Here is a 6000-nt window from a genome sequence, read left to right as displayed (position 1 = left end):
ATGTGCCTGTAGGTTTTTCCTTCAGCCTCGCTGAGTAATTGCATGAATTCATAGATTTAGCTGGGGATTGGTCCTGCTTTGAGCAGGGGGTTGGACTAGATACCTCCTGAGGTCCCTTCCAACTAAGGCAGTGGTTCCCAAACTTTAACAACCTGTGAACCCCTTTCACGAAAATGTCAAGTCTCGCGAACCCCCTCCTAAAAATGAATATATCCAGGGATTTTCTCCTTTACCTGAGTATAAATGATAAAAGCAGTGATCTTGGAAATACACAATTTGTTTTTATGACATGCTTATTCCACATTTATTATTAATTATTTATCATTACAGTATTATTACATTATGAAAACGGCAACACTCTTCCAAGATCTCACTTTTGTAGCTCGTATCTCTTTGAATAAGCCTGTTATAAGACAAGGCTCCTATGTTTCATCAGATGTGAAACAGCAGGAAGATATTTAAGAAGCCAACTCAAAGAGTTCCTCCTACACAAGCATTCAGGTCTTGAGCAGTCCAGGCAAACAACGCACATTACAACAAAGCTTAAACTTGTTCTTCATAATAATTTTAAAAACAATACGAGCTGCCTATTTCATTTTAAAAACAGCAAAAAATATCCACCTCCGTTTCCATTTCTTATAAGGAGTCTTGAAGTTTAAATCTCCTCAGTGTGATAGAGACGCTTGCTTTGATCTGCTTAGCTCTTGCAAGACCAGGGGCTCCAGGCTGCTGGCCCCATGCTGTCCGGGGTCCCTAGGGACAGCTCTGTCCGCCATTAGGGAATTTTTTCCCAAGAACCCCCTGTAACATTTTGTGAACCCCCAGCGGTTCACAAACCCCAGTTTGGGAACCACTGAACTAGGGTGACCAGATGTGAAAAATCGGGACAGGAGGTGGGGGGTAATAGGAGCCTATATAAGAAAAAGACCCAAACATCGGGACTGTCCCTATAAAATCGGGACATCTGGTCACCCTACTTCCAACCCTGATCTTCTGTGATTCTATGATTAATCATAGAAGATTAGGGTCTGGAAGAGACCTCAGAAGAACATAAAAACGGCCATACTGGGTCATCCATCCATCCAGCCCAGTATCCTGTCTGCCGACAGTGGCCAATGCCAGGTGCCCCAGAGGGAGTGAACCTAACAGGTAATGATCAAGTGATCTCTCTCCTGCCATCCATCTCCACCCTCTGACAAACAGAGGCTAGGGACACCGGTCCTTACCCATCCTGGCTAATAGCCGTGAATGGACTTAACCTCCATGAATTTATCCAGTTCTCTTTTAAATGCTGTTATAGTCCTAGCCTTCACAACCTCCTCAGGCAAGGAGTTCCACAGGTTGACTGCGCGCTGTGCGAAGAATTTCCTTTTATTTGTTTTAAACCTGCTGCCTATTAATTTAATTTGGTGGCCCCTAGTTCTTATATTATGGGAACAAGTAAATAACTTTTCCTTATTCACTTTCTCCACATCACTCATGATTTTATAGACCTCTATCATATCCCCCCTTAGTCTCCTCTTTTCCAAGCTGAAAAGTCCTAGCCTCTTTAATCTCTCCTCATATGGGACCCATTCCAAACCCCTAATCATTTTAGTTGCCCTTCTCTGAACCTTTTCGAATGCCAGGATATCTTTTTTGAGATGAGGAGACCACATCTGTCCGCAGTATTCAAGATGTGGGCGTACCATGGATTTATATAAGGGCTATAAGCTATTCTCTGTCTTATTCTCTATCCCTTTTTGAATGACTCCTAACATCCTGTTTGCTTTTTTGACTGCCGCTGCACACTGCGTGAACGTCATCAGAGAACAATCCATGATGACTCCAAGATCTCTTTCCTGATTAGTTGTAGCTAAATTAGCCCCCATCATATTGTATGTAGAGTTGGGGTTATTTTTTCCAATGTGTATTACTTTACCTTTATCCACATTCAATTTCATTTGCCATTTTGTTGCCCAATCACTTAGTTTTGTGAGATCTTTTTGAAGTTCTTCACAGTCTGCTTTGGTCTTAACTATCTTGAGCAGTTTAGTATCATCTGGAGATCATCTAGTCCAACCCCCTGGTCAAAGCAGGACCAATCCCCAACTAAATCATCCCAGCCAGGGCTTTGTCAAGCCGGGCCTTAAAAACCGCTAAGGATGGAGATCCCACCACCTCCCTAGGGAACCCATTCCAGTGCTTCACCACCCTCCGAGTGAAACAAATTCATCGCTGCCCTGCTCCTTTCAGAGGGACACCTCTGTCACTAGTTTCTCTACTGCATTGGGGGATGGGGAATTCACACACTCATGCACGCTGTTAAAATAATAACTCATGCTGCCATAGTTGTTGTTATATTACCCCACTGAGGCCAGTGTGGCCGCTGTGCTGAGCGAGAGATGTCCTGGGCCCTGCACCTTTGGAGGAGAAATAGTGAACAGACTCTAGGCTAATTCTAAGTATGATTTGTTGTTATTCAAATACACCTGCCTTGGAGCAGAGAAACAACCCAGGGGAAGCCCCCTCCTCCAGAAATCTCAGCCCACACCAATGCCTGGTTCCCAGGTCGTTGCTTTGGGCCACAAATTGCCTCTGAATTCAGAGAATAAAGTGGAGCCAACTCTGCTGTCTGCCACGGCTTCTCTCCAAGGACAACCAACTCCCTAATCTCACCGGGACACACTTGTCTCCGAAAGGCTGAACATTTGCTCGCACGCTCAGGAAAAGAACCTGGGTCAGCCTGGATAGCAAGCAGGGCCACCGGTTACCTCCCACCATAACAATTCCTGATGCAAAGGAGCCAGAAGCGATAGGAGGGGGAGAGGTTCTTGTAGGTTCAGCCTTGTGATGTCACAGAGTTCTTGAGACCAGATGGGGTGGGGCCTTCTTCAGTGTTCTCATGAATCTCATGATGATTATTGTTTTCCTTAAAGGCTCAGCTCCTGGAGTCAAGTGGGTAAGTGTATATGTCAAGTGGGTCAGACCAAAGGTCCATCTAGCCCAGTATCCTGTCTTCCGACAGTGGCCAATGCCAGGTGCCCCAGAGGGAATGAACAGAACAGGGAATCATCAAGTGATCCATCCCCTGTCACCCATTCCCAGCTTCTGCCAAACAGGGACACCATCCCTGCCCATCCTGGCTAATAGCCAGATCCATCGATGAATTTATCTAGTTCTTTTTTGAACCCAGTTATGGTCTTGGCCTTCACAACATCCTCTGGCAAGGAGTTCCACAGGTTGACTGTGTGTTGTGTGAAGAAATACTTCCTTTTATTTGTTTTAAACCTGCTGCCTATTAATTTCCTTTGGTGACCCCTCATTCTTGTGTTATGAGAAGTAGTAAACAACACTTCCTTATCTACTTTCTCTACACCAGTCATGATTTTATAGACCTCAACCCCTTTGTCGTCTCTTTTCCAAGCTGAAAAGTTCCAGTCTTATTAATCTCTCCTCATACGGAAGCCGTTCCATACCCCTAATCATTTTTGTTGCCCTTTTCTGAACCTTTTCCAATTGCAATATATCTTTTTGGAGATGGGGTGACCACATCTGCATGCAGTATTCAAGATGTGGCCGTACCGTGGATTTATATAGAGGCAACATGATATCTTCTGTATCTTCTGTAAAAGTAAGTTTCTAGTCCTCGTGGCTATGGAGAAAGCTTCAAAATGTGACCCCAGTGCACCCTGAAGACTCAGAAAGCAGAAGGCCAATAAAAAGAAACTTCAAATTTCTTCTTTTTACACAATCTCATGATTGCAAAGACACATTCATGAGTTTGGGTGAGCCTGCCTCAGGATTTTTGAGCACTTGGGGCCGGCAAGGACCTCAGAGTTATGAACACGTCAGGAACGGAGGATGTTTGTCCCTCTGAACAAAACGTTATGGCTGTTCTTTGCAAAGTTTACACCTGAACATGGATGTAACACAGCTCTGAAACTTTACGATGCAGAAGAAAAAGGCTGCTTTCCCTTTTGTTGTTGTTGTCATATACATTTAACGCAATACGGTACTGTATTTGAATTTGTTTCGTCTTTGCTGCTGCTGGATTACGTATGTCTGGCTCCAAAGGAGGTGTGCGGTTGACTGGTCAGGTTGTAACTCTGGTGTTTGTGTGACGAAGTGGGACTGTTCTTAATGTTTTCTCTGAATACTGTGTGGGTTCCTCAGTTTCCCCTATACATTTCTAAGTCTCTAGGTGGGGGGATAAGGGGGTGTGATTGTTGCAGAGCCCTAGAGGGCCAGTGTGATGGTGTCTGCACAGAGAATGGCTGACGCTCTGTCTCCTGATGGCCTGGGCCCCTCCTCTGCAAAGGTGCCAACTGAAGAGAACAAAGAGATCAGGTGACCTCCTGGCCTGGGACAGAGACAAAGGCCAGAGGAGGTGCTGGAGAGTTTCAGTTTGGAGCTGGCTGGGGAAATGGAGGGGGGCCCAGATGGGGTCTGGCCTCCCTGGCCCCAAAATGGACCCGACTAAGGGGTCCTGTTCTCTGTACCTACAAGCTCTGTTTTAGACCGTGTTCCTGTCATCTAATAAACCTTCTGTTTTCCCGGCTGGCTGAGAGTCACGTCTGGCTGCGGAGTTGGGGGGCAGGGCCCTCTGGCTTCCCCAGGACCCCGCCCGGGCGACTCGCTGTGGGAAGCACACAGTGGGGCAGGGGATGCTGAATGCTCCGAGGTCAGACCCAGGAAGGTGAAGCCATGTGAGCTTCTTGCCCTGGAGACAGTCTGCTCCCAGAGAAGAGACTTCCCCAGAGTCCTGCCGGGCTCCGTAGGGAGCAGCTCCAGAGCATCGCCCGGGGACTTCGTGACAGTTCGTAACTCGGAGGTTCTCCAAATTCTCTCTATACATGAGGATTTAGATGTGGCATCTGTAAGTGTCCTGGCAGGGAAGAGTGACATAAAGTGACTTAGGGAGAAGATTTTTACTTCGATTGAGGCCCTGGCTTGAAGTGAAACCCCGCAGCGAGAACAGGGGCTGGAGAAGCTAACACCCCTGCTGTCTAGGGTGACCATGTTTCTAAAGGCTGGAGCTGGTGTCGCTGCTGGTCCATGCCCTTCCTGCCCCGCGCCGGAGCCCTGCCTCCCCCACCACCCCCCTGGCTTGGGGCTGGCATCACCACTTAGTGACAAATGCCCACTTTGGCCAAAAAAGACGTATGGTCACCCTTACCGCTGTCTCTCTGATGCCCGGCCAGGGATCCTGGCGTTGCCACAGTGGGATCCCTGGTCCATATACAGAACTTTCCCCTCAGTGGCATGCACCAGGTTGAGTGGGGCTGGGATTGGGGGAGGAAGAGGGAAGATCCCACAAATCAGCTGGAATCCGGGTGTCACATTCAATGCTAGGAGGGTCTGGAGAATGTCCTGGAGATTGCACCACGCGGCGCTCAGACACCAAGTGTCTGTTCAGCCGCGTCCCTACCCCCAACCCTCCCACCCAGAGGGATCACAGCTGGCTGAGCAGGAATCACTGGGCCTGCCGTAGGGTCACTGAGGCACGAATGAGCTTGGGTAGAGCTAACATTCCTCATCCCGCTCTCCGGCTGCAGATGCTGATCCGCTGGGTTTAAACTAATTCACACCTAGGGTGACAGTCGGGTAACGGCCCCACTAAGGGGGATCAGATCTCTCTCTGCTGTCTGAAGTGAGGGCAAAGCCGCCCCCACAAGGGGCCCATCTCCGGCTTCCTGCACCCGTAACTGTCTCTGGATGTTTCTTTCCCCAGCTCTCTGGCACTGCCCAGATTTGTCCGAAATCTCCCAACCCGGGTCAGTGACTGTCAGGGCTGATTCCCCACTCTGGCACTTCGAGTGCAGAAGGTGGGGGCCTGCCAGGATTCTAAAAATTCATACTGGCCACTCCAGGTTGGTATTAAACTCCCAAGGTTACAGCTTCTCTCTGACCTTGGCTTGGTAAACGCTGCCACCACCCAAATGCAAACCCCCATTTTTTGGAACCCAGGTGCACTTGGGAATTCCTCCCTGGGGGGTACCCTCAAGCCCTTTCACCCCC

The sequence above is a fragment of the Terrapene carolina genome, unplaced genomic scaffold (assembly GCF_002925995.2).
Source record: "Terrapene carolina triunguis isolate 2854851 unplaced genomic scaffold, T_m_triunguis-2.0 Scaffold361, whole genome shotgun sequence".
Lineage (NCBI taxonomy): Eukaryota > Metazoa > Chordata > Testudines > Emydidae > Terrapene > Terrapene triunguis.
This window is presented reverse-complemented; position numbering follows the sequence as displayed.